The following is a 25,433-nucleotide window of genomic DNA, read 5'->3' as shown; positions in this document are numbered from 1 at the left end:
TGTACAAAGGGCTCTACCGAATCAGCCACTAAAATTCGCTAACTACACCATTCTCAGGTAATTAGAGCATAAAAGACACCTGCGTAATCACCCCCGGCGGGTGACAGGTCAGGTTTATAACGGGTCCCCTGGAGACCCGAGGGTGGCCGGCCCTTGAAGACCGGATGATGCGGGGGTCATGAAGGTCACATGAGGAGCTACTACAACGACCGAATCCTCGATGCTACATACGCGTCACCAGCGAAAACACTGAAACAGTCGGAAATATGTACAATATAAGAAAACTCATCCTGGAAATAAGAAAAAGCCTTGAGAGAGGCAGATGGACCTGGGGATATACGAAGCCATCGTGCACCGTGTGGGGTGTGATAGATCGGCCAAGACCACAGGACAATCTTACGGACGCATCCACCCCTGCCACTTGCTGCAAACGCCAAGTGTGGTCGACCAACAGAGCACGACGATGCGACCCCCTCCAGCACGACGATGCGACCCCTCCAGCACGACGATGCGACCCCCACCAGCACGACGATGCGACCCCACCAGCAGGAAGATGCGACCCCTCCAGCACGACGATGCGACCCCCTCCAGCACGAAGATGCGACCCCACCAGCAGGAAGATGCGACCCCTCCAGCACGACGATGCGACCCCTCCAGCACGACGATGCGACCCCACCAGCAGGAAGATGCGACCCCTCCAGCACGACGATGCGACCCCCTCCAGCACGAAGATGCGACCCCACCAGCAGGAAGATGCGACCCCTCCAGCACGACGATGCGACCCCTCCAGCACGACGATGCGACCCCACCAGCAGGAAGATGCGACCCCTCCAGCACGACGATGCGACCCCTCCAGCACGACGATGCGACCCCCTCCAGCACGAAGATGCGACCCCACCAGCACGACGATGCGACCCCACCAGCACGACGATGCGACCCCCTCCAGCACGACGATGCGACCCCACCAGCACGAAGATGCGACCCCACCAGCACGACGATGCGACCCCCACCAGCACGACGATGCGACCCCCTCCAGCACGACGATGCGACTCCCTCCAGCACGACGATGCGACCCCCTCCAGCACGACGATGCGACCCCACCAGCACGAAGATGCGACCCCACCAGCACGGCGATGCGACCCCACCAGCACGGCGATGCGACCCTTAGTTACGACGGTCCATAGGCGGTATCGCAATGTTCTAGGGGGGTGGTAACATCATGCTTAAGAACTATAGCATCATCCTTACTGGATATGACAACAAAACAAGCGACAGATTCGTCCAAGTACTACAGCGACACCGTCGTTACTAACCGCTGAGGACGTAGTTTGACAGCAATAGTCGTGGGGCAGTTTACATAGAACCACCTCCTCCACAGCTACAGACGATGTTCAAATGAAAAACATATGAAATACAGCAATGAATGTTCACCTGCAATTGTGTAAGATACAGAGCAGATTTGATTCCTCCTCTTCACTACCATATGTACATTCAACCTGTGTTGATAGTTGTGGGAATCTGTTCAAGGGTGACAGAGCACGTTCTATATAGCTGGTCGTCGTTACGTAAACATGCGAGGTAAGAGTAACGAGACACGTGCCACAGTCACCTCTACCCTCTAACGGAACTCCGTTCTTAAAAAGAAAAAAGAAAAGCCATACCACAGTTGTCCAGGTCCGCTAAGGAGACACCAGACACACACCAGCTTCGTAACACCCACAAGCCTAGGACAGACGGGCGAGACGCAACACCCACCACACATATATATCATCTCCCAATTTATCACCAAATGGCAAACCTATACGCGTTCACCTCACCGGCAACGGCCAAGATAAGAAACAAAAAGGGGTTATGATTCCAACTACTGCATACATGAACTCAAGATTTCCTGAAAGCAGAGTGCAGTATCCTCCCGCCCACACTGAGGCGGTGCTGCCGACACACTCCCTCTACGGGAGACGTACGTACACACACACACTGCAGAGTTGAGGAGGTCCGACAACGAGGGTCGTACCTTAAGAGGAGGTCACTAAGCTAAATGAAGAGGATAACAACTACCACAGACTGGGGCCTCTGCTGGAGGGGAGAGGGACGTGATCATCAGATCCATCTGGTTCCGCGATCGATCTGACGAAGTCGATGAGAAATAAAAGAGGAATCGACTGATCACATGCAATCGAGTCACTTATAAAAGCGCAGAAATATAAGAGATGCGTGAACCTTCTAACACCGCAAGAGAAGAGCACAGATGCAACAAATGATGAAACAATGAAATGAAATGAAATGTTAAGGAAAATATATAAAAGAAAAAACATGGAGACGCAGACTCCCCGTTTGGACGAATAGATAATAACGAACCACACACACACATACACACCCACACACACACCTTCCCCAATACGAAAAATCCCCGACTTAATCCAGATTAAGAACTTACTGCTATATAATTATTCGTAATGACCACAAACTCAGGTGCCGGTCATCAAGCTGGCACAACAACGATAAATAAGAACATATGCTTTAAGTCGAAGATAAGGATGTGAGTTTTTGGCCGACTCCCCCAGTGTCCCGTCTGTTCCCGCCACTAACGAGCGGCGTCACGTGACTCCGACTGACCACAGTCCCCATCCCTGCCCGCGGCACCGGCTTCCGCCTGACACACAACGCATTTTTCAACTTCTTCCGCCTTAGACGTTTACAGTTCTCTTGGGAGGCGCTTACCATGTATACTATTCATATCACCACTTAACTGTAAGAAGCTAACGTACCTAACCACTTCGAAAGGAGAATTCTCCGTCGAACACAGACCAAAGGTGGATTTAAGACTGACCAATAGGAAACACCTGCGTCTTCGGACACCATATGGCCGCACACGCGGGTTAAAGGTTGCCAATGACAGATAATTATAGGGACAAAGAGCAACGAACGGACCAAATTAAAGTTTCAGACCCGTAAACTGTATATATCACACCAGGCTCGTACCGTATGGGGGTACGGTGGCTCTCGCTGACGGACAAAACGTTTTATATCAAGGATGATCAAGCATAACTTGATGTCTATGAAAATGTACATTTTTTTTTCATAACATGGGAACCCTTGGGTCATGACAGTATAACTTCACGGCATAAAGCATGCAATTACAGTCAATCTAATCCACCCAAGCTAACTGAACCACTACAACCTTTCCTGCTCACGCCGACCATCGTCCACTGCTCAACCCTGCCACACACTTCACAACTCAACCCCACGTGGGTATACCCACGAGGGAGAAACATCCAAGGTTTGCAGGAGACATGTTACTTTCCCATACCGGGAGCTTAACAGACCAACCTTAACTTATTCGAGTTGTGGCTAAACATAGTGGGCTCCACACATCAACGCCCTCTTTCATCACCATGGACACCCATTACCACACTAAACCCCAGCATCCACCATCTCTAGAACCCACTACCTCCAACACCCACCACCCTACCACATCCACCATCCACCGCCTTCACCACCCTACCACATCCACCATCCACCGCCTTCACCATCCTACCACATCCACCATCCACCGCCTTCACACCCTACCACATCCACCATTCACACAGCCTTCACCACCCTACCACATCCACTATCCACCGCCTTCACACCCTACCACATCCACCATCCACCGCCTTCACCATCCTACCACATCCACCATCCACAGCCTTCACACCCTACCACATCCACCATCCACCGCCTTCACCACCCTACCACATCCACCATTCACAGCCTTCACCACCCACACCACCCACGACTCTACCACTTACGCCACCCGCCACCGTAACCACCCCCACCACCTCCAGCACCCATCGCCCCATTACCACCACACCCACCATTCCACCACCCACTAACCCAGTGCTATCACTACCACTACTTTGAACACCTTACTCCACAATATGACTACGGTCCCCCAGAACTCCCCACACCACACCACTGATCACAAGAGTTCTCCCCTCAGCTGTGTCCCATCACCTGTAATGTCCCTCACAATCTCAGAAGTGTCCCATGACCCGCAATGCCCATCACAATATCTTCCTAACCAACATTCCTCACTTCCAATCTCAATAAAGCAACCCACTACTTATAACTCCACTCAAATATTGGCTACAAAACCTTCAACACAGTGTTTAACAACCTGCCATCCACTGTAGTCAACACCGACCTCCAACTCCCCTCAACACCTCTCTTATCATCACCACCACCGCCACCCTCCTCTCCACCATCTCCAACATCCTCCTGCAGCACCAGCGAGCAACAGATTAACCCGGTCAGCCCATCTGCTCAAATTGTTTATTCATTCAACAGGCCACTGCGGCCGATGTGCAACAGATTGTAACACGTAATTAATGTCCAGGGGTTACAAGTGGACAGGTTGTGTAACGGCGAAGCTGCACGTGGAGGGGAGGAGTTTATTGGCTTTATTAAGACCTTGATTTACTAGAGCCGCCGTCATCGCCGGTGTCGGCCGTTTGTCAGTGCAGGGGGAGACTATTTGCCCTCTTACCTTATTAATTCCTCGGCTCACTGCGGTCAGTGGACACTGTCGAGTGTAGTGGAGTGGGCGTCCCTGGGCAACGTGTGTGGTGGTTAAGCGGGGGACAGTAGTTGGCTGTGGGGAGCAGTTTATAAGGGCTGTGTGGGTTCAGGAGTCTGATATGTGTCAGAGATTAGATGGCTCAGTGGCAGGGTACATCGGAGAACAGATCTGTCACTTGTCCAATGTGTTAGGGAATGGGTATATGAAGGTTGAGAAATACAATGGATTTGATACCTCAGTAAATACATGTTCGCCATTCCTCGCACAAGCAAGGTAGCGCCAAGAAAAGAATTACTAGCCTCATTAGCTTATATCCACTCTCTAGCTGTTCTGTACGATGCGTAAAAAGTAGAGCCCCTGTCCACAACCAGAATCCACACGCCTTTCCGTGGTTTCTCCCGGCCGCTTCACGTCGTCCCCTACAAACCACATCACTCCAATTTGCTCTATCGATACCTTGCACGCCTCGCACCTCCTTCATGTCTAGACGCCTGCAAATGGTAGTGAAAGGTGTGTGTGTTTCTTGTTTGTTGTGGTAGACAAGGTTTCTCGCGGATGCGGAAAGGGAGATGTGGTTTCGGTGCATTACACATGACAGCTAGAGACTGAGTGTGAACGAATGTGGACTTTGTTGTCTTTTCCTAGCGCTACCTCGCGCGCACGCGGGGGGAGGGGGAGGGGCCATTTCATGTGTGTGTGTGTGTGTGTGTGTGTGTGTGTGTGGGGGGGGGGGGGGGGTGGCGATGGGAATGGATGAAGGCAGCAAGTATAAATATGTACATGTGTATATATGTAAATGTCTATGTATGTATATGCATGTATACGTTGAACCGTATAGGTATGTATATGTGTGTGCGTGGGTGTTTATGTATATACATGTGTATGTGGGTGGGTTGGGCCATTCTTTAGTCGGTTTACTTATGCTACCTCGCTAACGCGGGAGAGAGCGACAAAGTATAATAAAATTAACATATATATATATATATATATATATATATATATATATATATATATATATATATATATATATATATACACACACACACACACGCTGAGTTTTACATTCGCGTTGTCCCGTCTCTTAACCTTGCACATATGTAAAATGTCTTTCCTTTTTTTAAATGTTAGCCTCAGCCAGGTAGTGCCAGGAACGGATAACAGAGCCTCAAGAGGATATTTGCCTGTCTCAACTCCTTCCTCTGTCCATCTTTAGGGGAAAAAATAGTGATACAGAGAAGATGGGTTTCCAACCCCCGGCTCCCGGCCCTCTTAGTTGCTCTCTACGACACGCTAGAGATTCCTGGGTATATTTCTCCCGTAACCTAAGGGACAATATATATATATATATATGGAAATCCTCCCCTCTCATTTTTTTTTAAATTTTCCAAAAGAAGGAACAAAGAAAGGGGGCCATATGAGGATATTCCCTCAAAGGCCCAGTCCTCTGTTCTTAACGCTACCTCGCTAATGCGGGAAATGGCGAATAGTATGAAAAAAAAAAAAAAAATATATATATATATATATATATATATATATATATATATATATATATATATATATATATATATATATGGTGAGGTGCCTGAGGATTGGCGGAATGCGTGCATAGTGCCATTGTACAAAGGCAAAGGGGATAAGAGTGAGTGCTCAAATTACAGAGGTATAAGTTTGTTGAGTATTCCTGGTAAATTATATGGGAGGGTATTGATTGAGAGGGTGAAGGCATGTACAGAGCATCAGATTGGGGAAGAGCAGTGCGGTTTCAGAAGTGGTAGAGGATGTGTGGATCAGGTGTTTGCTTTGAAGAATGTATGTGAGAAATACTTAGAAAAGCAAATGGATTTGTATGTAGCATTTATGGATCTGGAGAAGGCATATGATAGAGTTGATAGAGATGCTCTGTGGAAGGTATTAAGAATATATGGTGTGGGAGGCAAGTTGTTAGAAGCAGTGAAAAGTTTTTATCGAGGATGTAAGGCATGTGTACGTGTAGGAAGAGAGGAAAGTGATTGGTTCTCAGTGAATGTAGGTTTGCGGCAGGGGTGTGTGATGTCTCCATGGTTGTTTAATTTGTTTATGGATGGGGTTGTTAGGGAGGTAAATGCAAGAGTCCTGGAAAGAGGGGCAAGTATGAAGTCTGTTGGGGATGAGAGAGCTTGGGAAGTGAGTCAGTTGTTGTTCGCTGATGATACAGCGCTGGTGGCTGATTCATGTGAGAAACTGCAGAAGCTGGTGACTGAGTTTGGTAAAGTGTGTGGAAGAAGAAAGTTAAGAGTAAATGTGAATAAGAGCAAGGTTATTAGGTACAGTAGGGGTGAGGGTCAAGTCAATTGGGAGGTGAGTTTGAATGGAGAAAAACTGGAGGAAGTGAAGTGTTTTAGATATCTGGGAGTGGATCTGTCAGCGGATGGAACCATGGAAGCGGAAGTGGATCATAGGGTGGGGGAGGGGGCGAAAATTTTGGGAGCCTTGAAAAATGTGTGGAAGTCGAGAACATTATCTCGGAAAGCAAAAATGGGTATGTTTGAAGGAATAGTGGTTCCAACAATGTTGTATGGTTGCGAGGCGTGGGCTATGGATAGAGATGTGCGCAGGAGGATGGATGTGCTGGAAATGAGATGTTTGAGGAAAATGTGTGGTGTGAGGTGGTTTGATCGAGTAAGTAACGTAAGGGTAAGAGAGATGTGTGGAAATAAAAAGAGCGTGGTTGAGAGAGCAGAAGAGGGTGTTTTGAAATGGTTTGGGCACATGGAGAGAATGAGTGAGGAAAGATTGACCAAGAGGATATATGTGTCGGAGGTGGAGGGAACGAGGAGAAGAGGGAGACCAAATTGGAGGTGGAAAGATGGAGTGAAAAAGATTTTGTGTGATCGGGGCCTGAACATGCAGGAGGGTGAAAGGAGGGCAAGGAATAGAGTGAATTGGAGCGATGTGGTATACAGGGGTTGACGTGCTGTCAGTGGATTGAATCAAGGCATGTGAAGCGTCTGGGGTAAACCATGGAAAGCTGTGTAGGTATGTATATTTGCGTGTGTGGACGTGTGTATGTACATGTGTATGGGGGGGGGGGGGGGGGGGTTGGGCCATTTCTTTCGTCTGTTTCCTTGCGCTACCTCGCAAACGCGGGAGACAGCGACAAAGTATAAAAAAAAAAAAAAAAAAAAAAAAAAATATATATATATATATATATATATATATATATATATATATATATATATATATATATATATATATATTGGCGACGAGAATGGATGAAGTCAGCAAGTATGAATATGTATACGTGTATAAATGCATATGTCTGTGTATGCATATGTATGTATACGTTGAAATGTATAGGCATGTATATGTGCGTGTGTAGGGGTGTATGAATATACATGTGTATGTGGGTGGGTTGGGTCTTTCGTCTGTTTCCTTGAGCTACCTTGCTAACGCGGGAGACAGCGACAAAGTATAATATATATATATATATATATATATATATATATATATATATATATATATATATATATATATATATATATATATATATATAACCAAGTGGTGAACTAGGTGTGCAATATTGTCGTGGAGTGGGTACATATGCCGCGTTGTAGGATAAATCTTCCATAAGCATTGCTCTTACCCAAACCAAACCTCTGTCTCTACAACACACACACACACACACACACACACACACACACACACACACACACACACACACCTTCGGCCTCCACTAACTGCCAGCCTCACGATAAAAATACAATAATCAGAGAAACGTTAAAACAAAAGAAAATTATCCGGCAATGATATCCGTAAATACTCTCGGAAACCATCCTCTAGTTTCTCTGTCATTCACTCGCCGGTGTGGCCGTTCGGGTGCATCCGTCCGAACCTTTATGGGAAGCGTGGAGTCGGTGTGTAGGGGCGGCGTCCCCCGGGAGTGATGACCACATTATCCGGAGGGGGAAGGGAGGGAGGGGGGGGCGATCCTCCCTCCCTCCCCTCCCTCACAGACGCTAACGACCACCCGTATTTAACGACCGTCTATGCTTCCTGCTTGCATTTAAATTACCTCGGGCGATACCGGTGCGGTGGGCGGCGGCCTGCGGCAGGAGGAGGGCGGAGGCGGGAGCAAGATTAACGTGCAGGGAGGAGGTCATGGAGGGAGTGGGTGCCGGTGAGCGGGGCGCGGGGCGGCGCCGCTCCTCCTCCTCCTCCTCCTTCCCGGGGGTGACAAAATATGAGGGTCACTTGGGCTCTCAGGTTGAAGAAGGAAAATCCTATGCATTGGCTGGGAATCTCCCATTTGAGAGGCGAGTTTAACTTGCATAGGCGCCGACGCCATCACTCTCCGCCGCTTTTTGTTGTTATCCACTCGATTACGCGCTGGTCCCATACACTCGGAAAACGGGGCGCTTCTGTGTCAAATGAGATTTACTGGTTTTCTATACCACACAGTACGATAAAGAGACAAAGACAAACTTAACGTCTGAAATGTCAGACAGAACCATCACCAAGGTGATCACACACACACACACGCACACACACACACACACACACACACACACACACACACACTCACGCACACACACACACGCACACACACCACGTCAAACGGTGACCCATCCATAATTCATCAAACATCCACCACCACCACCACAAATAATAAACATCTAGCAAATACACCCGGTGGAGCCTTTCATTCTGAGAGAGGAGGAGGAGGAGGAAGGGAAGAAGAAGAAGAAGAAGGAAAAAAAAACACTAGGTGGCTCCTTTTTTTTTTTTTAGCGATGGTGCACTCCATTTTTTTTGGCCGCTGTGTGTGTGCCTAGGTTTTTGCCCCCACCACCCCTCCCCTCCCTACACACCACCACCAATATTTTGGTCATCCCGCCACTCGGCCTCAACACCAGTAGCTCTGCCTCCTCTACTTGTTTGTCTGGCGGTGTCTGGGGAGGACGGCGAGAGGTCGTCTTCCATCATTTTTACTGATAACAACCATAGTGTTTACTAGTGGTACGTGTGTCGCTCTTCAGCCAGGTGTTTATATAAAAAAAAAAAAAATTTAAGTGATTCTTTTTTATTAAGTGGCTAGAGGACTGGCATCAACCCATCCTCACCAAATCAGTTAGTGCATGGTAAAGGTAAAACATATGGTGAAACCAAACAATGAGTAAGGGAATACATCTCGAGAGTTTGGAAAATATATGCGTGAGGAGGAGCAGAGCGGTGAGGCAGGACAGTTGAGTAAAGAGTATTTACGCCCGAGACCTGACCGTGAGGATGACAAAGCTGGTAAACACAGGTGATGAGGATGGTCCAGATGCATGAAGTGATGTCACCGGAAAGGTTAATGGAGTTAGAAAGCCACAGAAGTATTTGGAGAAGCTCAGAGGTTGGGAGTGAACGAATTCTGAGAAGGGTATAAATCAGAAGTCCAAACTAGTTACGAGGCCTACTTCAAACTAGTTACGGTCTTAAGCCAAACTAGTCATGGGTCCTATGCCAATTTAGTCATGGGTCCTATGCTAAACTAGTCATGGGTCCTATATCAAACTAGTCACGGATCCTAAACCAAACTAGTCATGAGTCCTATACCAAACTAGTCACGGATCCTAAACCAGTCATGGGTCCTATACCAAACTAGTAACGGATCCTATGCCAAACTAGTCATGGGTTCTATATCAAACTAGTCACGGATCCTAAACCAAACTAGTCATGAGTCCTATACCAAACTAGTCACGGATCCTAAACCAGTCATGGGTCCTATACCAAACTAGTAACGGATCCTATGCCAAACTAGTCATGGGTCATATGCTAATTAATTCTTCAGATGCTGGGGATCACGACGACGGACGAAATACGACAGCACCGGACTAAACAATACCCAAGCGTCTGTCATGAGCGGCTGACCCGCTGGCCACACTACAACGGATGTAGGGGCAAGCAAACAAAAGCGCGTTGTTGGGTCCTTCTGAAGCTGTAGAGGACATGTGAAGGTAATGGACTGGGGATCTGATGATCAACGGTGAAGTCATCTGCTGGAGGACAACAGTAAGGGTCCTGATTATCATGATCTCGTCTGTGGCACAAACAGGATGACACAGCAGAGGGCTACCTTCCCCACCCACCTCACCCGGCGGCACAACAGCCGGGAGGAGGAGGAGGAGAGCATCGTGCAGTGTGGACCGCGCGCTGCCACGGAGGGGAATCTTACGGGGGGAAATGAGGGCGGGAAAAGATCTCTCTTACTCTAACACTGTAGCGGCCTTCATCGAGGAGATGGCTCAAGTCTGGGATGGAGAGAGAGAGAGAGAGAGAGAGAGAGAGAGAGAGAGAGAGAGAGAGAGAGAGGCGCGAGTGGGGGAGAGGAGCAAAAGTTTAATTTTTCTCTTCAGATTCTTTTTTTTTTTTTTACTGCTGACCGTCGTCACTGAAGTATTCGTCTGGCCTTGACTTGAAGGTACTGATAGTCTTCTTACTGACGTGAGGTGGTCGTTCATTACAGTGCTCCACAACACTTCAGATGTAAATCATAAAATCGCCCAAGTTGCGATAGCATCTTCCCTGGAATTTCGTACCATTTATGTCTGGTCGTTTGAACCTCCATCTAACGCGTTGAATTTCCGTGTTTTTGAAATCCTTCAGTATTCTGAAAACTTTTATATAAAACCACTGCGGAGTCTTCGCTGTATTCTTTTTTAATTTCAAAGAAAAATTTAGTTCTCAAAAAGTTTTTCTTCAAAAGGCATACTTCTAATCAACGAAGTTAGCAGTGTTGCTCTTCTTTGAATTCGTTCTAGCTTTTTTTTTTTTCTTCTTCAGCCTCTGATCAGGTTAGGTGACCAAAACTGATAACGCACTCCAAAGGAAGCTGACCGAAGTACTGTGAGGAATGAGCACTGTATCCTTCGTTTTATAATTAATATTTCCAGTTATGTAACCCAGTAACAAATGAAGATATCGATTATCATCTAATTTGGAAAAATGTCTGGTAAAACTAAACAGCGACAAATAAATTTCAGGTAACTTTCAACACATGAGAGCCGAAAAAAAATCATATCGTAAACTTGGAAATACTATTGATTATCTGGGATGATATCGTCAATGAAAATCATATGGACTTAAGTTGGAAAAGCTTCGGTAAAACTTTCAAAGTAGCAGATGGAACACATGAACTCTCGTGGTGCAGCAATTAACGTTCCCAACCGTGATGCATTCACATGCTGCCCAAGGTCGAGCGCATAGGTTCGAATCTTAGTTACTACAGTCGGTCCACAGTCAACACAGCTGTTCATCTACCCCTAGGGGTTGGTCGATAAAATGGGTACCTGGCTTAGGCTAGGTATATATATATATATATATATATATATATTTTTTTTTTTTTTTTTTTTTTTTATACTTTGTCGCTGTCTCCCGCGTTTGCGAGGTAGCGCAAGGAAACAGACGAAAGAAATGGCCCAACCCTCCCCATACACATGTACATACACACGTCCACACACGCAAATATACATACCTACACAGCTTTCCATGGTTTACCCCGGACGCTTCACATGCCTTGATTCAATCCACTGACAGCACGTCAACCCCTGTATACCACATCGCTCCAATTCACTCTATTCCTTGCCCTCCTTTCACCCTCCTGCATGTTCAGGCCCCGATCACACAAAATCCTTTTCACTCCATATATATATATATATATATATATATATATATATATATATATATATATATATATATATATATATATATATATATATACATTATATATATATATACATTATATATATATATACATTATATATATATATATATATATATATATATATATATATATATATATATATATATATATATATATATATTCAAACACGAAGAGAGAGCTCATGTTCCGAATCTAATTACACTGCTACGAGACTAAGGGAGACATACAATTTAAAGACACATTATCAGAACTATAGGGAATAAAAGTAAATAAACAGATGCCTCAAAGTAAGCTTCATCCTAGGACAATAAAAGAGGCGAAAGATGAGGCAGTTAAACTCTTGACTGCTCTTTACAATGTCACTTCCTACGGGGAAAGTTCCAGAGGACGGAAGTTTACCTTTGTAACACCGATACTCACAAAGGAATCAAGTCCTAGCCTTGAATTTATCGCCTGTTGATCTTAACGTCTGTTGTGGGTACACTTATGGAAACCAAAAATTTGGTACGAAAGTATAAACTATTTGAAGATCACAACATGAGGAAAGGAAGGAAGTTACCTTCACCTATTCAGATTTCCAAAAAGCATTCGGCAAGTTCCTCATCAAACGTTACTGACAAAAGTTCAGTTACACGGTACAGGTGGGCGGTACTTAGGTGGTTAGGGCAATGGTGGACTGGCCGTTAATAGAGACTAGTTATTGGAAAATATTCAGAGTAGTTTAACGTAAGAAGTGGTGTGCCCCAAGGATCAATCTTGGGTTTCAGAAGTGGTAGAGGATGTGTGGATCAGGTGTTTGCTTTGAAGAATGTATGTGAGAAATACTTAGAAAAGCAAATGGATTTGTATGTAGCATTTATGGATCTGGAGAAGGCATATGATAAGAGTTGATAGAGATGCTCTGTGGAAGGTATTAAGAATATATGGTGTGGGAGGAAAGTTGTTAGAAGCAGTGAAAAGTTTTTATCGAGGATGTAAGGCATGTGTACGTGTAGGAAGAGAGGAAAGTGATTGGTTCTCAGTGAATGTAGGTTTGCGGCAGGGGTGTGTGATGTCTCCATGGTTGTTTAATTTGTTTATGGATGGGGTTGTTAGGGAGGTAAATGCAAGAGTTTTGGAAAGAGGGGCAAGTATGAAGTCTGTTGGGGATGAGAGAGCTTGGGAAGTGAGTCAGTTGTTGTTCGCTGATGATACAGCGCTGGTGGCTGATTCATGTGAGAAACTGCAGAAGCTGGTGACTGAGTTTGGTAAAGTGTGTGGAAGAAGAAAGTTAAGAGTAAATGTGAATAAGAGCAAGGTTATTAGGTACAGTAGGGTTGAGGGTCAAGTCAATTGGGAGGTGAGTTTGAATGGAGAAAAACTGGAGGAAGTGAAGTGTTTTAGATATCTGGGAGTGGATCTGGCAGCGGATGGAACCATGGAAGCGGAAGTGGATCATAGGGTGGGGGAGGGGGCGAAAATTCTGGGGGCCTTGAAGAATGTGTGGAAGTCGAGAACATTATCTCGGAAAGCAAAAATGGGTATGTATGAAGGAATAGTGGTTCCAACAATGTTGTATGGTTGCGAGGCGTGGGCTACGGATAGAGTTGTGCGCAGGAGGATGGATGTGCTGGAAATGAGATGTTTGAGGACAATGTGTGGTGTGAGGTGGTTTGATCGAGTGAGTAACGTAAGGGTAAGAGAGATGTGTGGAAATAAAAAGAGCGTGGTTGAGAGAGCAGAAGAGGGTGTTTTGAAGTGGTTTGGGCACATGGAGAGGATGAGTGAGGAAAGATTGACAAAGAGGATATATGTGTCGGAGGTGGAGGGAACAAGGAGAAGAGGGAGACCAAATTGGAGGTGGAAAGATGGAGTGAAAAAGATTTTGTGTGATCGGGGCCTGAACATGCAGGAGGGTGAAAGGAGGGCAAGGAATAGAGTGAATTGGAGCGATGTGGTATACCGGGGTTGACGTGCTGTCAGTGGATTGAATCAAGGCATGTGAAGCGTCTGGGGTAAGCCATGGAAAGCTGTGTAGGTATGTATATTTGCGTGTGTGGACGTATGTATATACATGTGTATGGGGGGGGTTGGGCCATTTCATTTCGTCTGTTTCCTTGCGCTACCTCGCAAACGCGGGAGACAGCGACAAAGTATAATAAAAAAAAGGGCAAATGAGAGTTGGGGTGAGAGACTATCAGTAAATTTTAGGGAGAATAAAAAGATGTTCTGGAAGGAGGTAAATAGGGTGCGTAAGACAAGGGAGCAAATGGGAACTTCAGTGAAGGGCGCAAATGGGGAGGTGATAACAAGTAGCGGTGATGTGAGAAGGAGATGGAATGAGTATTTTGAAGGTTTGTTGAATGTGTCTGATGACAGAGTGGCAGATATAGGGTGTTTTGGTCGAGGTGGTGTGCAAAGTGAGAGGGTTAGGGAAAATGATTTGGTAAACCGAGAAGAGGTAGTAAAAGCTTTGCGGAAGATGAAAGCCGGCAAGGCAGCAGGTTTGGATGGTATTGCAGTGGAATTTATTAAAAAAGGGGGTGACTGTATTGTTGACTGGTTGGTAAGGTTATTTAATGTATGTATGACTCATGGTGAGGTGCCTGAGGATTGGCGGAATGCGTGCATAGTGCCATTGTACAAAGGCAAAGGGGATAAGAGTGAGTGCTCAAATTACAGAGGTATAAGTTTGTTGAGTATTCCTGGTAAATTATATGGGAGGGTATTGATCGAGAGGGTGAAGGCATGTACAGAGCATCAGATTGGGGAAGAGCAGTGCGGTTTCAGAAGTGGTAGAGGATGTGTGGATCAGGTGTTTGCTTTGAAGAATGTATGTGAGAAATACTTAGAAAAGCAAATGGATTTGTATGTAGCATTTATGGATCTGGAGAAGGCATATGATAGAGTTGATAGAGATGCTCTGTGGAAGGTATTAAGAATATATGGTGTGGGAGGCAAGTTGTTAGAAGCAGTGAAAAGTTTTTATCGAGGATGTAAGGCATGTGTACGTGTAGGAAGAGAGGAAAGTGATTGGTTCTCAGTGAATGTAGGTTTGCGGCAGGGGTGTGTGATGTCTCCATGGTTGTTTAATTTGTTTATGGATGGGGTTGTAAGGGAGGTAAATGCAAGAGTCCTGGAAAGAGGGGCAAGTATGAAGTCTGTTGGGGATGAGAGAGCTTGGGAAGTGAGTCAGTTGTTGTTCGCTGATGATACAGCGCTGGTGGCTGATTCATGTGAGAAACTGCAGAAATATAAATATATATATATATATATATATATATATATATATATATATATATATATATATATATATATATATATATATATATTCCATCTTGTTTGCAGCTTTCCGCGTCTCCGAGGTAGCGCCAGGAACAGTAAAAGAAAGGCCACATTCCCACAATAATGCACCGAAACCACAGACCCCTAGCTACAACCAGGCCCCACAGACCTCTCCATGGTCTCCCCTCGGCCGCTTCACAAGCCCTGTTTCAGTCCACTGACAGTTCGTCGACCCCTGTATACCATATAGATCCAAACAATTCCATCTCATGCAGAACTCTCACCCTCCTGCATGTTCAGGCCCCAGTCACTAAAAATCGTTTTCAACTCCATCCTTCCACCTCCAATTTAGTCTCCCTCTTCTCCTTATCCACTCCACCTCTGACAAGCATATCCTCTTCGTCAACCTTTCCTTACTCATTCGTTCCATACGTCCAAACTACTTAAGCACACCCTCTTCAGCTCTTTCAACCACAGTCCTCTTCTTACCACAACTCCCTCTTACCCTTTTATTACTTACTCCATCAAAGCACGTATTGTCCTCAAGACATCTTCATTACTAATATATCCACCCTCCTCCGCACATCCTCATCTATAGCCCATGCCTCGCATAAACACATCATTGTTTGTCAAGCCTGCTTCAACACTTGATCATACACTTTTCTTTCACCCTTGTTAATAAGACACTCTATACTATTCTTTCTTTTAAAGAAAATATACTGCCTCATCATTGGTAAAACGCATTCGCTTCTACGAGTGACATCAGACTGGCCTATTCTCAAATAGCTGCGTCGGACCAGATGAACCAAATGCTTGAAAATACCTACATTATATCGCTCTTTAATCTCAACTCTTTTAAGGCTAATCAAATCAAAGCCGTCTAAATGGTCTTCACAGGACTTGTTCCCCAGTCCGGGATAAATCTCTGCCACTCGTCGCTCTTCTTTCTGTCTCTGTTCTGGCTGGACCACCTGAACTGAACATGATATTCAAGTTGGGCCACCAGAACTGATCATAATATTCAGGTGAGGACGCACCAGTGAGCCATTAAGAATAAAGTAATCTCTCAGGCCAGATTTTCAACAGCCTGCATTATTAGGGTTATCCTATTTTTTTTTTTTCCTAACACCTTCCATCTACTGCTTACTTTGCTTTAGTTACTTTGCTTTAGGTCAGATAAATATTTAACCTGCTAGAATACAGTACGTTAATAACCAACGACATAATACGTACATTATCCGTGATAGGGTAACTGAAAAGATATGCACTTTACAACTCTCTCTCTCTCTCTCTCTCTCTCTCTCTCTCTCTCTCTCTCTCTCTCTCTCTCTCTCTCTCTCTCTCTATCTATCTATCTATCTATCTATCTATCTATCTATCTATATATATATATATATATATATATATATATATATATATATATATATATATATATGACCGTCCGTCCCATGGCAGCACAGGCTGGGTTTATGGAATGCTGCTTATATCAACAACAATGCAGCATCAAACTATCTCTAACAGCCTAAGAAAACTCTACACAGTTATCAAAGTTGATCGAAAACGATCATTTCTCGTACACACACACACACACACACACACACACACACACACACACACACACACACGAACACGGCGGATACTGAGGTTGCGCATATGACATCGCTCCCCTTTCAGAAACTGCTCAGTGGAGGATCAACGACGTGTTTCATCAAGGTGTGTGATTTGTAAGACTTTTGCCAAGTCGTTCAGATCCAAAATGCACCTCATACAAACTTTCCTCTCCCCGTTAAGGAGAGGTGTTCTAAAGTCCGCCAAACGATCTGAAACGGTAATTAGAATAAAAAACTTGTGAGTGCCATATGCTCTCTCTCTCTCTCTCTCTCTCTCTCTCTCTCTCTCTCTCTCTCTCTCTCTCTCTCTCTCTCTCTCTCTCTCTCCATAAAACCCAGTCTCATGGCATCATCATCTCCACCCTGGGATCTCTCGAGGGTCTAATGACGTGTTCTATCTGATACTAACAAAAAGGCTGCTGCTTCCTGCTTGCTACCACTTCCTTTAAGGGGTTTTTTCCTCTGGCGTGCCTGGCGAGCTGAGAGTTCAACACCCGTGAACTCCTGCGTCGCAAACCTGCAACACGTTAAGCGATCTGGCTTCCCTCCTTTACACCAGGCAAGAAACTGACTATTTTCTGAAGGCCGGCTACCATGGAACTGCCTCCTTCCCTGCGGCACACTCTGCTCCAACGCCCAACTATAATCAACAAAAATATCGTCAGTTTTCCTACTAATCACATCATAACTCTCCTCAATTCATCTTCAAGTCAAGAAGAAACAAACATCTACGACAAACATGCACGACAAGGAAGGGCTAGCAATATAACGGTGGCCAGGAGGGGAAGGGTGATAAGAGGCGATGCCTGGAGAGTTAATGACACGGAAGGTTTTTGATTCCACTCTGGCTAATATAGAGGTGAAGGAAGGATCACCTCGAACCAGCGAGCAGCACTCCATCCTGGGTCAATACGAATCCTCTAGATATCCAATCCTCTTCACAACAGAAATAATTACGGCATCTATACGACAGTCCCGAGCCTTGTAAAACAAATTTTGTAATGTAGATTGAGTGAGGTTTCCAAGAGAGAGTGGAAGATAATCACCTTGTACTCGAACCATACCACTATTTGGATACCATACTTTAATGAAATATTAGGCATAATAAATTCCGGAGCAATACGCAGACTTCTGAAATACAGCAATAACTATATGGAAAAAAAAAGTAATGGGTTTCGAATGAAGTGGAGCAGCCAGGAAGACGAGGCCAACGATAAAATGGGTGGAAGTCTGAGATGATGAGGTTGGGAACGTGGGAGAGAGAGGGCTGTGGTTCTCACCCTATCAGACAACATCATTTATTAGTGAGGCCAGTCCCTCCCTCCATCATGACTTACCCTGATCTAATAACCTTTTACAAGCACATGTACCTTCAACCACGCCTGGCTCCGCAAGCCTCACCAGGCAGGAGGAGTGTTCTCTTAACGAGCAAATTATATTATGAAACATTGAACCATCAATAATAACCTTTAGGACAAGTTTTGCTTTCCACTCAAGAGCGGCTGGCTCACTGTGTCGCCCATACTCATCCTGTAATCAGTAAAGCAAAAGGAAAAAAAAAAAAAAGGGGGTCTTAGTCAGACCCCAGTGGCCAGACAGTAACATCAGATGTTACAAAGTTTGCTTCATGACCTCAGCCTACAGTTAACTCGTGCGGCAGACTCATCGGCTACATGCAAAAATAAAGGCAGACAACCCGATTACTCCCGACATTTACAACCGAGTTCCAAGAACGGTATATACAAAGCCAGGGGACAGGCCAACGTACCCTGCGTCTCCATGAATAATAGTTCGTCCTGGTTCTAATCCACCTGTAGCTCATCTAATATAGTTAATATTACGAAACAAAAAAAAAAATTATAACGCAATACATAGCGTTACTCACCTACGCAATCAACGTGATCTGCCGTCTTATAATTCTGGGAGGGTGCGTTAATGTGGCTGTCATTTCCAGCCTTCAAAACCTACGTAGAGCAGAAGAAGACGCAGGCACGCGTTCAAAAGGGGTGCGTTGTAGTCGACTGCACAGGTGACTGGGGTATACCCACCTGGGTGCAGTACTATCCTTAGTGCTGTGATGGTGGTGTAGAGGGGCAGCCGAGGACCACCGCTTCACCCCCCCCCCCCCCCCGTGTCTGGGACATGGGAACAAAAAGTGCAGCGTGGGAACAGACAACCTACAAGAAACTGGACACCTGAGGGAATGGGAGTCCCAACTTGATCACGGTGTCGCTCGCTCTCCCTCGCGTTCCCTCTATGGATCCACGGGCCTAACCTTCACTTATCCCTTACATTAATCCTTTATTACTTACCTTTTTCGTTAGCTGAGACTAAATGCCCTAATCAAGGCCGTCTCATTAACGCTATATATATATATATATATATATATATATATTGGTTCTCAGTGAATGTAGGTTTGCGGCAGGGGTGTGTGATGTCTCCATGGTTGTTTAATTTGTTTATGGATGGGGTTGTTAGGGAGGTAAATGCAAGAGTCCTGGAAAGAGGGGCAAGTATGAAGTCTGTGGGGGATGAGAGAGCTTGGGAAGTGAGTCAGTTGTTGTTCGCTGATGATACAGCGCTGGTGGCCGATTCATGTGAGAAACTGCAGAAGCTGGTGACTGAGTTTGGTAAAGTGTGTGGAAGAAGAAAGTTAAGAGTAAATGTGAATAAGAGCAAGGTTATTAGGTACAGTAGGGTTGAGGGTCAAGTCAATTGGGAGGTGAGTTTGAATGGAGAAAAACTGGAGGAAGTGAAGTGTTTTAGATATCTGGGAGTGGATCTGTCAGCGGATGGAACCATGGAAGCGGAAGTGGATCATAGGGTGGGGGAGGGGGCGAAAATTTTGGGAGCCTTGAAAAATGTGTGGAAGTCGAGAACATTATCTCGGAAAGCAAAAATGGGTATGTTTGAAGGAATAGTGGTTCCAACAATGCTGTATGGTTGCGAGGCGTGGGCTATGGATAGAGTTGTGCGCAGGAGGATGGATGTGCTGGAAATGAGATGTTTGAGGACAATGTGTGGTGTGAGGTGGTTTGATCGAGTAAGTAACGTAAGGGTAAGAGAGATGTGTGGAAATAAAAAGAGCGTGGTTGAGAGAGCAGAAGAGGGTGTTTTGAAATGGTTTGGGCACATGGAGAGAATGAGTGAGGAAAGATTGACCAAGAGGATATATGTGTCGGAGGTGGAGGGAACGAGGAGAAGAGGGAGACCAAATTGGAGGTGGAAAGATGGAGTGAAAAAGATTTTGTGTGATCGGGGCCTGAACATGCAGGAGGGTGAAAGGAGGGCAAGGAATAGAGTGAATTGGAGCGATGTGGTATACAGGGGTTGACGTGCTGTCAGTGGATTGAATCAAGGCATGTGAAGCGTCTGGGGTAAACCATGGAAAGCGGTGTAGGTATGTATATTTGCGTGTGTGGACGTGTGTATGTACATGTGTATGGGGGGGGGGGGCCATTTCTTTCGTCTGTTTCCTTGCGCTACCTCGCAAACGCGGGAGACAGCGACAAAGTATAAAAAAAAAAAAAAAAAAAATATATATATATATATATATATATATATATATATATATATATATATATATGTGTGTGTGTGTGTGTGTGTGTGTGTGCGTATATGGGTTGGTTGGGCCATTCCTCGTCTGTTTCCTTGCGCTACCTCGCTAACCCAAGAGACGGCGATCGGGTATAATAAACTATAAATAAGTATATATATATATATATATATATATATATATATATATATATATATATATATATATATATATATATATATATATATATCCCAGGCTAAGCCAGGTACCCAATTAGTCGACCAACCACTGAGTGAGGATGAACATCTGGGGTGACTGTGGACCGACTGCCGCTAACCGCTGCACCAATATACAACAAACATGCTAAACTTCGTTTCCTAATAATATAAAAATATAAACGTAAAACATCTGTAGGTATACAGACCAATGTTTTAATCTACGAAGTTGATTATAAATCTATGGCCAGAACGTCTGGATTTTTTTTTACATGACAGCGGCAAAGTATACATCTACCTATTTCCAAACCTAATTACTAAATGAGTGTAAAATGTAATAACTAATCGAAATGAAGGAAGATAATGATAAACTGTAAATAATTCACAAGGTCATGCAGTTCATGGGATTGATTTATCAAGTTTCTCTCTTTGCTAAGAAAAAAAAAAATGTTTTCTGTCCATAGTATCTTAAAAAAAAATTGCTTTCTGTCCATAGTATCTTCATACTTGTAAAAAGCATTTTTTCTTTAAGATCTTGTCGTCATTTAATCAAATCTGTGTTTCCCGACGCACTCTAATAGAATATGAAGCGACAGTATTTCTGACAAGCACCAAAGTTATAAACGTCACTTTCACCATTTTCTCTTCTCATGTAATATGCATAACAGCAAATACATTTCCCAAAGAAAGAAAGAAAGAAAAATCTACGTTCAGAAAAAATAATAAGAGCATTACATCAGATGTAGAAATAAGGCAAAAATTACTTTTTTTTTTCTTCAAAAGGTGAAAAAAATATTATTTTCATGATTAATATGACATGCGCCATGCTTCTGGAAAGATACACAAATATTGATCGTGCTGTGTGTGTGTGTGTGTGTGTGTGTGTGTGTGTGTGTGTGTGTGTGTGTGTGTGTGTGTGTGTGTGTAATTAATACGGGGAGGAGTGACCAAGGAAGCGGGCAGGGGCCTGGCGCAGGTAACACCAACACAGGAGGGAACGTCTCTCGTCCCCCAACACAACTCTCTTTCCACCTTCGCCTCTAAGTTATGGACCAGCTCGTTTCTGTGTGTGTGTGTGTGTGTGTGTGTGTGTGTGTGTGTGTGTGTGTGTTGGGGGAGGAAGGGGGGGGGGGGGTTGAGCAACTACTTTATGAGCATTGGAGAGAGAGAGAGAGAGAGAGAGAGAGAGAGAGAGAGAGAGAGAGAGAGAGAGAGAGAGAGAGAGAGAGAGAGAGAGAGAGAGAGGATGGGTGGGAGATTAATAGATAATGAAGTCTGACGACATGTCGTCAACGACTCTCTCTCTCTCTCTCTCTCTCTCTCTCTCTCTCTCTCTCTCTCTCTCTCTCTCTCTCTCTCTCTCTCTCCAAATCCTAATGCTGGAAATCCCCATTACCGTTGTCTACCTTTTGTGACATACAAATTATAACCATCACAATCGTGACCTGGCGGGCAGATCCTGATTTTCCCATTTCCTTGCTTAGTTTTTATCCTCGACTGGTCGGGAACTGTGCCCGATCACCTGCACCAGTTACTAACAAAATGTTAACCTGTTTTTGGTAAAGATGTTTAATAACAGGTTCCTCCAGTCTGATATATATAACGACCGAAGAAAATGCTGTACGATCTACGACTTAAAAAACGTGAAACAGAAGATGGAAATTAAACGAAAGCCAATCAATATCATCATAGCGTCCTGTTTGCCTGAAATATTTACGTCTTCAGCGACAGGCATTTGACAGTGCAATCATAGCACCAACACTAACGTCAGAGAATAAAACCAATACATAACCCGAGGGTCATGTGTATATGTGTGTGTGTAGAGAGATCGTACGGGGTCATCGACTTACGTCCTCGGATTGGACAATACCACTTGACGCTGACGTCTCTATATATTGACCCCCAAGGTAGCTGGGAGATCAGAGGAATCCCCCCCACCCCACAATCCCATCCCCCCAAAAAATAACCAACACTACATAATACATGACGTGAAACCTCGGTGTGCTATATGTAGTATAGGACGGAAAAGACAAAAGTGATTCCCGTCCGGGGAGGTAGGAATGTCTGGCGATGTTAATAGGCGAGATGGCGGGGCTGGCTGGGCTCACAGGATCACAGCATCAGGGGAGAGGCCCTGTGGGTTAGGACAGGGAAGGGATGGGGGGGGGGGGGGGGGGAATGGACACTACACTCACACGCGAGTTCCACTCATTTTCGTTCATTCCACCACCACCACAACCCCCCCCCCCCCCCACGTCTCTCAGCCTTTGCTGAGTCGTTGCGTCCATCTCCACGACAACCGCCACCTTATACTACACCGAGGGAGTCAAGGGAGAAGAAGATCGTAAGGTAGTGATGACTGATCGTCTCCAAGAATCGTCGCTGCAAGATGCAGGAGAGAAAATCCCGCTCGGCGTAAAGGCTACAAAAAATATATGAAAACAAACACACGAAGGAAGGAGGAGGGGCGAGGGGGGGATGGAATCGATAGGTGATGTCACCAGACTACGAACGATTTCTTTTTTTCCCTCCTCCTCTCTCTCTCTCTCTCTCTCTCTCTCTCTCTCTCTCTCTCTCTCTCTCTCTCTCTCTGTTTTCTGTGTTCTCGGCTGTGTCGCTCTACTTGTTCTTCCCGCGTTTCTTGACGACGTGAAAGGACTCATTCTCTGAAAGCGACTGAAATGAAATGATGCCTGCCATTCACATGTGTACCCACGTTGCCTGTACAACTATTTGTCTTCATTCTTCATTACGTACACTGATCCGATCTCTGATCATCTTCCTTTTTTTTTTTTTGAGAACAGAGCATATTTTGCCGCCATGGTTAGCAAACAAGAGAACAACTTCGTAACACACTCGACCTTGCCTACGATGGCAGGGATAATATAACGTAATCAATATTTATCAATGTTAGTTCTCCCCCTCTATCTTGACCTGCTATTATTATTATTCTTTCCAAACAGAGGAATGTCAGGCTTGTGTTACTAAGTATTCTCGATGGCAAGTCAACATACCCTGTTTCCACTTATCAACCGCTTCCGTTTTCTCCGATATCCTCCCCGTGTTCTATCTCCGGCCATGAAGCACTTGTGTTGCCTTCTATTCAACCATGAGGGGAAAACATGCGAGGCCACAAGGAAAGAAAGTATATTCATGGTCTCATCAGTTCGCAAAAAAAAAAAAAAAAACCATATGATATCTGCCTCTGATATATATATATATTCAAGGTATGAATTTAAACTGACCATCATTCAGCGCTCCTGGGGTAAAGCACTTGCCAAAGAGAAATAAAAAATTCTTCCTAACTAATGTGCAAATTTTTTACGCATTTACTTTACCCATAATTTCATCAGTTCAAACGCACAGGAGGAGGAGTAACCAGTGCCTAAGTGTGTACTCTGCATCCTGTATTGTTCCTGAGTTATAGCGGTAACATGATCATGTCAGTAACAGACACACAGGCAGACAGACAGACACAGAGGGTGGGAACGTAATGTCTCACACAGACACAACGTCCAGTGACGGCACATCAAGATTCTCTCTCTCTCTCTCTCTCTCTCTCTCTCTCTCTCTCTCTCTCTCTCTCTCTCTCTCTCTCTCTCTCTCTCTCTCTCTCTCTCTCTTTCTCTCTCTCACACACACACACACACACACACAACCCGCTTCCTTCTCATTGTGAGTCTTGTACTCTGCTACATACCTACAGCTACAACGACTACTACTACTGACAATAATGTCAATATTAGTAATAGTAGTAGTAGTAGTAGTAGTAGTAGTAGTAGTAGTAGTAGTAGTAGTAATAATAATAATAATAATAATAATAATAATAATAATAATAATAATAATAATAATAACCCCAATGCGCAAAGGAAGCATGCACACATTTACACACACCTCCTCCCCCTCACACCAACGAGTGTATTACTTACTCCCAGTAAAGTACAAAAATGTAATTAGGTGTGTGTGTGTGTGTGTGTGTGTGTGTGTGTGTGTGTGTGTGTGTGTGTGTAAAGACGACAGGGAGGGAGGGAGAGGGAGGAGGGAGGGAGGAGGAGAGTAGGGGAGGATGGGCTGAAATATAAGGGGGAAGGAGATGGGCTGGAATCCCGTGACGGTAATTACCTTCTTCGTTGCAACGGAAGGACTTAGGATTTCGTTTTCCGCGTCTTGACCAATGGCGATAGACGGCGCGGCACTCCCGCCGCGCCGTCCCGACCCCGCACCCGGCAAGGGCTTCAGACTCCCTCCACCTTGTGGTCGGTCACCCACTCACTCCTTTCAGTGCGGACTACACGAGAGGATCAAGACCAAAGGGGAGGGTGGCCTGTGACTACTTTGGAAAAAAAAATTTCTTGACGGACTTAAAAACCTCAAGATGGTTATTAATTGTTCAAAAACTAGCGGCAGTGCATAAAGCAACGAAGACATATATATTTATAATGTCTAAGCAAACATTCTACTACTTTTTCTCTACATTTATGACAATTCTCGTGACCTTTCCCTTCTTACAGTCCTTTGCACACAAAGGAACCACAAAAAATAAGTACATCTATCCCTCTACAAG

Source organism: Panulirus ornatus, chromosome 2, assembly GCF_036320965.1.
Source record: "Panulirus ornatus isolate Po-2019 chromosome 2, ASM3632096v1, whole genome shotgun sequence".
Classification (NCBI taxonomy): domain Eukaryota; kingdom Metazoa; phylum Arthropoda; class Malacostraca; order Decapoda; family Palinuridae; genus Panulirus; species Panulirus ornatus.
Note: the sequence above shows the minus strand (reverse complement) of the source record.